The sequence below is a fragment of the Cervus canadensis genome, chromosome 18 (assembly GCF_019320065.1).
Source record: "Cervus canadensis isolate Bull #8, Minnesota chromosome 18, ASM1932006v1, whole genome shotgun sequence".
NCBI classification, from domain to species: Eukaryota; Metazoa; Chordata; class Mammalia; order Artiodactyla; family Cervidae; genus Cervus; species Cervus canadensis.
Window position 1 is genome coordinate 62,590,714 of NC_057403.1, and position 11,244 is coordinate 62,601,957.

Below are 11,244 nucleotides of genomic sequence, written 5' to 3' on the forward strand. Positions count from 1 at the left end.
TCCTTGGAAGGAAAGTTATGACCAACCTAGACAGCATATTAAAAAGCAGAGACATTACCTTGCCAACAAAGGTCCATCTAGTCAAGGCTATGGTTTTTCCAGTGGTCATGTATGGATGTGAGAATTGGACTGTGAAGATAGCTGAGCACCGAAGAATTGCTGCTTTTGAACTGTGGTGTTGGAGAAGACTCTTGAGAGTCCTTTGGACTGCAAGGAGACCCAACCAGTCCATCCTGAAGGAGATCAGTCCTGGGTGTTCATTGGATGGACTGATGCTGAAGCTGAAACTCCAATACTTGGGCCACCTCATGCAAAGAGCTGACTCATTGGAAAAGACCCTGATGCTGGGAGGGATTGGGGGCAGGAGGAGAAGGGGACGACAGAGGATGAGATGGCTGGATGGCATCACTGACTCGATGGACATGAGTCTGAGTAAATTCTGGGAGTTGGTGATGGACAGGGAGGCCTGGCATGCTGCAATTCATGGGGTCGCAAAGAGTCAGACACGACCTAGCAGCTGAACTAAACTGAACTGAACTGAGTCTTTTGTGATTGGCTTCTTTCACTTAATATGACATTTTCAAGGTTTATCTATATTGTAGGACATATCTGAATCCCATTTCTTTTTATGGCTGAATAATATTTCAAATATGGGTATACCACATTTCATTCATCCATTTATCAGCTGATGGATATTTGGGTTGTTTCTGCTTTTGGGTTATTATAAATGATGCTTCTGTGAATATTTCAGTTCAGTTTAGTCACTCAGTCATGTCCGACTCTTTATGACTCTATGGACTGCACCACGCCAGGCTTCCCTGTCTATCACCAACTCCCAGAGCTTGCTCAAACTCATGTCCATCGATCAGTGATGCCATCCAACCATCTCATCCTCTGTCGTCCCCCTCTTCTCCCGCCTTCAGTCTTTCCCAGCATCAGGGTCTTTTCCAATGAGTCAGTTCTTCACATCAGGGGGCCACAGTATTGAAGCTTCAGCTTCTGCACCAGTCCTTCCAATGAGTATTCAGGACTGATTTCCTTTATGTGAAAGTTTTTCTGTGGACATATGTTTTCATTTTCCCTGAGTATATGAGTCATCTGGTGACTCCATGATTAACATTATGAGGAACTGTCAGACTGTTTTCCAAAGTGGATACACTAGTTTACTTTCCTGCCAGCAGTATGCAAGGGTTCTTCACCTTGTCACCAAAATTTGTTATTATCTGTATTATTTTTATTAGACCTGTATCCATACCGTGATACCTTGGTATACACAGCCTTCTCCGTCAGCACCACAAGCCCCCTCACGGCTCTGGCTTCCTCACCACTTGTCCCTTTGGGCACAGACAGCCTTCCATGGCATACAAGTCCCCTGGGGCTAACAGAGCTTACTGTGTTACACAGCATGGATATCACCGTCTCAGGTATCCAGAACCTTCTATGTCGACCCCACAAGTCACCTCAGATACTTAGAAACTCTACCTACTAGCCTCCTGTGCACACAGCCTTCTTGTCCAACACAGAAATGGTTTTGGGTACAGGCAGCCTGCTGTGTTCACACAGTTCTGAGGTACACAAGTCTTCTGTGTCTCCATTACATGTCCTCTGGGTCACACACAGCCTACTTTCAGTTCAGTTCAGTCGCTCGGTTGTGTCTGACTCTTTGCAACCCTATGGAATGCAGTATGCCAGGCTTCTTTGCCCAAGCACTGCAGCCTACTTTGCCCAAACCTAAAGTCTCCTGGGTGCACACCACACCAGAGTTCTCCTCAGGTACTCAGAGTCTCCTCCTACACCACAATTCCAACTGGGTACACACCACCTTCTATGCCCTACTGTGTCTGCATCTCTAGTCCTCTCACACACACAGCCTTTTTTTTTGTCTCACCACAAGTTTCCTCAGAGACACACAGCCTCAGTGTCCACATCACAAGTCCCTGAGGTACACGTGGCTTTCTGTCCACACAGAAAGTCTCCTCAGGGACACGCCATCTTTTATGCCCATATCACACAGGGATGAATGTTGGCACATCTCTGTCCACACCACAGATCGTCTTGGGAAAAAACAGCTTTCTTTGTACCTCCAGGCATGTGGGATCTTGGTTTCCCAACCAAAGACTTAACCCCTGTGCCCCCTGCAGTGGAAGTGTGGAGTCAATGGTTAGACCACCAGGGAAGTCCTTGGAACAAACGACTTTCTGCTTCCATGCCACCTGTTGTCTGGAGCACACACACCCTCGTATGTACTGCATAAGTCCTCTTGGAGCCTTCTTTGTCCACATCACCACTTTCCTCAGACACCCGCACAGACTCGGGGTCCACACTGGATGTCCCTTTGTGCTCACATGGCTTTATTTATTTGGCTGCATCAGGTCTTAGCTGTGGCACTCTGGTCACACCTCAGTCTCCCCAAGTGCACACAGCCTTGTTGTCTATACTGCAAGTCCACTCAGAAGCACACAGCCTTCCGTGAACACACCACAGATATCTTCCCATACTCCCACCTTCTTGGTCTTAGGCTTTTGCAAGGATTACTCTAGGCCATTAATCACTCAGTATCTACAAAACTCAGGCTCCAGTCCTACTCAAACTCACTGTGCTAGGGCACCAGTCACCACAGGCAGGTGTTCTGATCAAGTTCCTTTCTATTTTCTTTCTTTTTAAAAAAAATTTTGGCTGCGCTGGGTCTTTGTTGCAGTGCATGGGCTCTCTAGTTGTGGCACGCAGGCTCCAGAGTGTGTGGGCTCAGTAGTTGCCCCAAGGCATTTGGGATCTTAGTTTCCCAACCAGGGATCAAACCCAAGTCCCCTGCGTTGGAAAGTGGAGTCTTAGACACTGAACCACCATGGCAATCCCTATTTTCTTTCTTTCTAGACCTACATCCAAGCCACTGGTTTCTGTGACTTTTTCATATCTGGAGACATCTCAACTATTGGGTAAGTTTAAACTGGCTTGTTCAAGCAGGTTTCTTATGTGACTTTATCATCTTAAGTGGAATTATATACTCAGATAATCAGGCATTTCAGATTCCTCTTTTCATTGTGCGTTGGCTTTTTGTTAGCAATTTGGAGGTTCAGTGTTAGAAGTTTTCAGGGTAGCCTTAGAGGTTGGGTGGAGAAGCCAGCTGCCTCCCTCAGATGCTCTGGGAAGCCTTGAGCCCCTTGGAAGGAGGGCCTTAGGCGCTTGGGATCACCACTCATCCAGCTGGACCCTACATGCTCCAGGCAGTGCACTTGCTCCAATCAGACAGAAGCGCCCCGAGTGGAAAGAACATGAAGGGCCTTGAAAGAGGACCGTGACGGCTCAGGATCACGCACTGGCTCCTCAGTGTTGCCTGATGCAGGAACAGGGACAGTCAGTGGAAAGGAGACTGGTTCCGTATTGCCTCCCCTGCACCTTTCGTGATCGTCTGATCTTCCAGTTCTGCCGTGCTTATGTTGATCTCATGTTTCCCCCATCACTGTGGACCTGCCAACCCATGTTGTTGATAGAGAATAATTTCCCTCACACCCTTTTGGAGAAGAGAAAAGATGAACTTTGGCAAACCAATCTCCTAGACAGGATTTGGCTTTGGAACATCTTCAGTTAAGATAAAAAGCCAGACATTTTCCTTCGTCAGACAGTACTCTTCCCAGTTGGCAGTGAAAGGAGGGGAGGTGGTCATCCCATGTGGTCCTTGTATAGGACGAGGGACGGGAGTCACAGCTCGCGGTCAGCAGTCAAGCCACCAGGCAAGAGGGATGACGCTTCTACACCCAGGCCCTGGGGTTCGAGCTGGCCCTCGTCTTACCGTTTGTGTCTAAGCTTGGGCTTGGCTGACCACTGCTCTGGGAGCTTCCCCGTGGTTACACTGAACTGAACCAAACCCCAAAGCCAGCCTCAGAGTAGACTTAGCCTTAGAATATTCTTGATCAATGATTCTTCCTAATATCCCTTTCCCACTCCCAATCTACTTAGTTTTAATCTGACTGGCTTGGATGTGCGGAAGTAAGTACTAACAGAATTGAGCAGGTTTCTTTATTGCAAGATCTTTCTGAACCTTTAAGATGCATTTTAGTCCTTTAGAAATGGAACAGAATTTGCAGAGTTACTCCCACTTATTTGGCTGTGGAACTTATTTCTTACATATCTGTCTCTAAGACTGGTATGGGGCAGGACAGTATTATTGGATGAGCTTTCCAGAAGCAGGATTTGAAAGGGTGATTGTTGTGCAGGAGATTTACCGAGAGAAAGGTCTCAGAAGAAATTTGTAAGGTGATGAGGGATGGAGGCTAGGGCAGGGGGTGAGCCAAGGAGAGACACGGGCTCAGGTGGAGTGTCGCCTCAGCCTGGGCCCAGGGGAGCTCTAGATTGTGAAATGTGTCACAGAAGTTGCCCTCCCACACGCACCCAGAGGCAAGGGAGCCAGGCTGTTACACTCCCACAGAGCTGGGCAGTCATTGGCCATGGAGGGCCTCTTTATCTGGGGCATCTCCAGATAAAGCAATAGTGGCCAGCCAAGGCCGGGAGGAGGACGTAGGGGTGAGCAGTTAATAGCCAACACCCTAAGGCTGGAGGACAAGCGCACACCCCAGCTCGGGGGCCTGGGCAGGACACCAACAGTTCTGCCACAGTTACACCTTGGGGGAACCCCCGGGCTGCCCCAGCCCTCCTGCGGTGTCTCCCACTGCTGTGCAAGAAGAAGCAGGCTGGTCTTGGGAGCACCTGCCATTGTTTGCCCAGCCACCCCTATTCTGCACCATCATCATCTCTAAGATAGAGAGCGCTTATCAGATAGAGGGGGAATTTCATCTGGAAGTTGCTAGACTGCACCATCAGGATGAATGGTTCTCACCTGTGTGCCTGTGAATATAGAGTAAAAGGTTTCTCAGGGAAATGCACTTTCAGCCCCAAACAGGGAGTTTCTTGGTTTAAGAAGGAGCGGATGGGGAGGTGGAGAAGTTCTCAGTGCCCCACAGTTCCCTTTAGGGGCAGCGCAGGACCCGGGAGAGCTGGGAGCTCACACCTGTTTCCCTGGGATGGCTGCACCTGGGGGCCGGGGAGCAGGGCTGTTTGGTCTTCTCGGGGTGCCGCGATGGGGCTGCTGCTGCTCTGCTCCAGCCGGCAGAGAGGGCAAGAGGACGCAGAGTCAGCTTGAGCCGGGGAGGCATCCAGATCAAGGAAGAGTTGCCAGTTTTTAATACTTAGCCCTTGTCCAACCGTCCTCCAGGAGGGCGCCAGACAATGGCCATTGTCCCTCATGGCTCTGCTTCCCCTAAACAGGGGATGAGGATCCCCTGTACCATCAGCTCCAGGCCCCCTGGGGAAGCCCAGAGCTGCTTCAGGGCTCAGGTGAAAGCTCTGGGGCTGGCAGGGGAGGGGTTGGGAGCCCAGGTGGGCAAGCTGGGCTGGTGAGGATGTGGCCACCCTGGCATTCCTAGAGTAGGTGCATTCTGCAGGGTGGGGTACAGAGCCGGCGAACCAGCACCACTGTGTCCACCTGCGGCAAAGGACCCTGGACACAGAGGTGCGGTGATCAAGTGCCCTGTGGGAGCCCCAAATATTGATTAACAGATCTCCAAAGTTACCTTCCATTCACCAAGGAGACCCCGAGAAATTGAAAAGGAATGAGACAGCATCTTCCCACAGGCCCCCTGACCTAGGCAGTGCCACTCCCCGGGACCAGTGGCGATGGTCAGACTCCTGGAGGTCTGAGCCCAGGTGCTCCACCTGCAGTGCTGCTGGAGGGGGACCAGCTTCCCCCCGCTTCTACAGACCTGGTCCAGGGGAACCCCTGGGAATGAACCTAGGGCCTGACCCCCAGCCAGAATGTTTCCTCCTGTCAAAATCTTTGCCTTGTGCAACCATTTCTCGCAGGCCCAAAGCAGCAGCCCAAAGCCAGGAGAGCTTTGCAATCAAGTGCAAGTCTCCAAGCACAGAACTGCAGGGCTGGCTTTCTCATGCTTGGGTGGGAGCTTCTCGCCTTATTCTTCCTCTCTTCTGCATCCCCACAGTACTTCCTCCTTTCCTCCACTTTTTTTTTTTTCTGTCTGTGCTGAGGGGCTTGTGGGATCTTAGTTCCCCAACCAGGGATTGAACCCATGCCCCCTGCAGTGGAAGCTTGGAGTCCTAACCACTGGGCCACCAGGGAATTCCCCTCCACTTCTTCTCTGAACTTAGAAGTTTAGGTCCATTTGTGGGATTTGCAGTTGATGTCATTCTCCATGAGAGGGTCAACAATGTTGGAAATCAAAACCTAAATCCAGGGATAGTCTCAAAATAAATGGTATGAATTCTTGGAAAATGTCAAGGTCGTGAAAGACAGCTGCAGATGGAAGGAGAGATGACATGGAAACTTAAATGCAAAGTGATGAGCTGACTTGGATCCTGGGCCAGGAAAAAAAATTTGCTTTATAGGATCTTATTGGGAATAGGTGAAATTTGAATATGGATTTGAATGGCTGGCTGTGGAATTGAATATCCAAACAATAGAGTTATATTAGAGTTAAATTTCTTGATCCTGATGGTGGTGCTGTGTAAGATGTGCTTGCTGTTAGGAAAGACGCACTGAAGTGTTTAGGGATGAAGGAGTATTATGTGTCTAATACACTTTCATATAGTTTTGCAAAAGAATGTGTGTGTACATGTACATAGATGCAAATATGTGCATTTTTGTATTCCATATATAATACATTTATGCACACATATAAAAAGGGAGAAAGAAAATGAAACAAATAATAATTGGTGAATCTGAGCAAAGGATATATGAAAATTCTTTGTAGTGTTGGAAGCAGAAGTTGCTTCCTTGGCTCCATAGCTAGAGAGAAGGCAAAGGCTGTTCTGTGAGATGTATTCACCGGTTCACTCTGTTCCTTTATTTTTCTGGTTGCTTCCTCTTGCTGTGATATATAGCCATTAAAGGACTCACTTTTTTTTTTTAACTGAAATAAATACATATAAAAAGAAAGCTTTATACCACTATCACAAATGGAAAAGGCAATATACCTTGCCAAAAATATAAGGTAACTATAAAGACAAACACAACAAAGGCAAATGAATGACATGATTGTTAATAAATACTAGCTAGGCTTTGGTTGATCCGAAGACGCTAAGCTTCAGCAAGCTGTTAAGCATTTGGTAGCATCAGACAGAGGTGTTCTCTTTGACATAACAGGAAGGGCTGGAGGAAAAATTGGCAAGGGACTGGCATTCAGTATTATTCCAGTAAGATCATCCCCCCTTTTGGGGAACGTGGAGAGAGGCAAGGCGGAGCAGCTGGTGGCATGTCCGCACTAGCACCTGGAGAGAGCTCTGCAGCACAGATCCGGGGTGAATGCTCGTGGGGCCGGCGGGCTGGGTTATTTATAGTTTGCAGGGCTCCTCTTACCCCATTTAGACCTCGAGTCTACCTTGTGGGCTGACACTGGGAAGCCGCTTGGTGTGTTTCTAGATGTGTCGCTGGCCTGGGAAACTACAAAGAAGGGTGTGGTCGCAGACAAGGGGGGCTTTGCTGGGCCTCATTCCCACAAGTTCACCATGTGGCCAGTATCTTCCTTAGCAGGCCCCTGCCCTGGGTTTGTGCCAGGATTTGGCCCTCAGGGCTACACACTGCCCCATTTAAGACTTACCCACAAGATTTCCAAAGGAGAAAAAGAGTTTGAATGTGGATCTGATAGCGCTAGGGTAGACTAAGGCCCTGAATGAGAGTGAGTGTGTGGGGGTGAGGGGTGGGTATACATGCTGTGGGGGGGTGTGTGTGTTGAGAGCTGCAGGACGCCCAGCTCGCGTGACTTTGCCCAAGCTCTAGCATGGCTTCTAGCAGCATAAGGCCACGTTATAGGATGACCTCAAAGTACCTCCTCTCCCTGCCTTCTAAAACATGCCTGCCTGAGAACATTGTGGAACACTTGCTAATTTCAAAATACTGGTAATACTCTAAATAGGAAGGATTATAGGAAATAATCTAAACAGGAAGGACACTGGTCTAATAACCTATGTTAGATCCCCACAGTGGAACCCTATGAAGCTGTATCAGAAAATACGGAATATCTCTATGAATTGATACGGAGCCATTTCTAAGCTATATTGTTAAGTAGAAAAAGAAAAGGACAGATACAGAAACAACCTAGTGTCCATCATGGATAAATGGATGAAATATATATATATTTATATACCTACATACATATTAATATGTATAATATGTTACACTATAATATAAATACATTACAACATATATTATATATAATACATTATAATAATGGAATATTATTCAGTCATAAAAGGAAGGAAATCATATCATTTGTGACAATATGGATGGACCTAGAAGGCATTGTGCTAAGTGAAAAAGATATAGAAAGACAAATATTGTATGATCTCATGGAATCTAAAACAAACCAAAAGAAACTCATAGACACAGAGAACAATTGAGTGGTTGCAGAGACAGCAAATGGGAGTGGGGGAGAGTGTGATGTAGGTAAGGGTGGTCAAAAGGTTCAAATTTTGAATTATAAGGTAAATGAGTCCTGAGGATGCAATGTACAGCATGGTAACGAGAGCTAGCAATACTGTATTATGTATTTGAAAGTTGCTAAGAAAGTAAATTTTAAAAGTTCTCGTTAAAGGGAAAATAATTATAGCTATCTGTGGTGATGGGTGTTAACTGAACTTACCGTGGTAATCATTTCACAGTGCATACATATATCAAACCATTGTGTTATATATTTAAAGCCAGCACATGCAATATGTCAATTATATCTCAATTGAAAAAAAAGCATATGTGGGGCAGAAGTAGGGGTGGAAAGATGGCTAGAAGGAAAAGAGCCAGACTGTGAATAGTGGTTCTCTCTTGTCAGAGAAGTAGAGTTGGGGAGATTGGGCTGGGGACATGACCGCTGAAAGAGGACTTGCTTGACTCACTCTTGAAACTTCTATTTTATGTAACACTTGCCATTAAAGTCAGATTTGTTGTTGTTGTGTAGTTGCTAAGTTGTAGCCAGCTCTTTGTGACCCCAAGGACTGTAGCCTGCCAGGCTCCTCTGTCCATGGTATTTCCAAGGCAAGAATAAGAGTGGGTTGCCATTTCCTTCCCCAGGGGATCTTCCCGACTCAGGGTTCAAATTCATGTCTCTGCGTTAGCAGGCGTATTCTTTACCGCTGAGTCAAAAAGACTTACTGCTGGGAAGACCAAAACCAGATTTATATACAGTAAAATTCATCTGAATGGGTATACAATTCTATGAGTCTTGACAAAAACACACAGATATGTTACCACCACCAAAATCAAGACATAGAATATTTCTGTCACCTCCTCCCAAAGGTCCCTCATGTAGTCAGTCCTCTCCCTCCCCACTAGCCCTTTTTTTGTTTTTTGTACAAAAACAATCTGGTTTTTGTTTCTTATAGAACTTTTGTATACTAACACATTTGTGTATCACCTATGTATATAAATCCATTAGCCTAAATAAGGTTATTCTTCCTTTTCCCATTATCCACCTATGCTCATTTCAGGGGAATAAAAGCAGGAAATATAATATAGAATCAGAAGATGAAGTGCCAGTAACATCTTGATAAAGTTCTAGTAACATCTTCCAACTTCCTCAAATAGGCAGCTCGACCACACTTCTCTAATATGTTTGCTCCAAACTGACTCACATACGTTAATTTGTCCTGTAATTAGCTAATTATCCCAACTCTCTTTATTGAATGATATAATGTCAGCGTCTATGGTCCAGTGAGTGATGGATGGATCTATGTCTGGACGGTGAAGGTGCAGGGAAGATGAGAGGTAGATCAGAGGTAGAACTGAAACAATTGACACAGCTATTAAGCTATTATTAAGTACTAAGTATTTAAAGCCTCATGATGTCACTGCAGCAATGAGAGAAGCTGGTTTTAGGGGTAAGAGATGGGATTTGAGTTCAGCATGTTGAGCATGTAGAAGGCTCACAGGGTGATCAGAAATACCTTTTGGGGGCTTACCTGGCAGTCCAGTGGTTAAGACTCAGTGCTTCCACCGCAGGGAGTATGGGTTTGATACCTGGTCGGGGAACTAAGATCTCGCGTGCTATGCGCAGTGAGAGGATCAGCAGGGGAGCTGCGGATTTAAAATTCATCAATTAGAAGTGGTTGTTGAGATCAAGGAAGTGGACAGTCACCCAAAAAGAGTACAGGGGAAGCATGGAGACGTGGGGGACACCTTGTGAAATATCTCCACCTTGGAGATGGTCAGAAAAAGAAAATATGCCAGTAATAGGAAAAAGGAAGGTGCCGTCAAAGAGGCTGGCAAAGAATTAGAAGAGTGTCAGGAGGCGTGGCAGAATCCATAAGGACACTGTGTCCAGCAGCCAAGGAGGAGAGCTGTCATCATTAAGAGGCTGATGGACACACAGTACGGATTCACTGCGGCCAAAACTGGTGTGCGGAGGTGAGGCAGGAGAGCCCCCGCTCTCAACAAGGGCCCGGGGCTCCGTGGCTCTGGCCCCCTGGGCCCTCTTTCTGTCTTCAGTCTGGGAGAAGCGTGAGCAGAGAGGTGAGCCATGTGGCTCATGTTACCCTCTAGAGGACGGGGAGGAAGCCTCTGACCTCACACTGGGTATATCTTGTCGACGTCGTGTGGCTGCTGGGATCTTCGTTCTCCCACCTGAGGGATCCAAGCCCAGCCCTCAGCAGTGAGAGCATGGAGCCCTAACCCCTGGATGGCCAGAGGATTCCCTACAGTAACACTTAGTGTACATATTCCCCCATTGCACTCCTCACTTCACACCATAGCAGTTGAGACAGTTTTTAAAATGATGTGCTTTACGGATACCTTCTAGCTTCGCGTGTTCAGGGGATGATTTTCTTGGCTTGTCTTGGTGTCCCCAGCTCAGGGGAGAAAGGGCACTCGGCCAGGATGGAGGAAATGAAGGTCACTCTCTGCTCTGCACTAGCATAGAGCACTGAGGAGTTTCTCAACAACCCCAGTCTCTCACTGCCTAGCCTACCTGTTGAGATGCCCCCGCCCAGAAGGTCTGCTCAGATGTTACTCCACTCACGGATGAATAACTCAGGCCAGTGGTGGCAAGACCAAACTATGACTCAGACCCCTGAAGCAAGTCATTGTCCTCATACACTACTGTCCCCTCTGCCCAGGATTGCTTTATCTGAAACGGCTGCAAAGGGATGTCTAGCTTCAGTTGTGAGCAGCTGGTCTCTGCCAGACCCAGCGCCGGGCATTGGATGGATGACAAGGTGGCACAGAGGAAGGCTGGAGTCTCAGGACCCCTG

The 11,244-nt window shown here is 47.3% G+C and overlaps 1 long non-coding RNA gene across 1 annotated transcript; it reads right to left on the reverse strand.

Annotated features, from left to right (window-relative positions):
- Nucleotides 1–6,811: 6,811 nt before the first annotated feature.
- LOC122420504 lies at nt 6,812–10,959 on the reverse strand. Its single transcript, XR_006263300.1, has 3 exons — nt 10,787–10,959; nt 9,958–10,072; nt 6,812–6,920 (listed from the first exon to the last, which is right to left on the reverse strand). It is a non-coding gene; the product is annotated as an uncharacterized LOC122420504 (long non-coding RNA).
- Between the last annotated feature and the right edge of the window lie 285 nt (nt 10,960–11,244).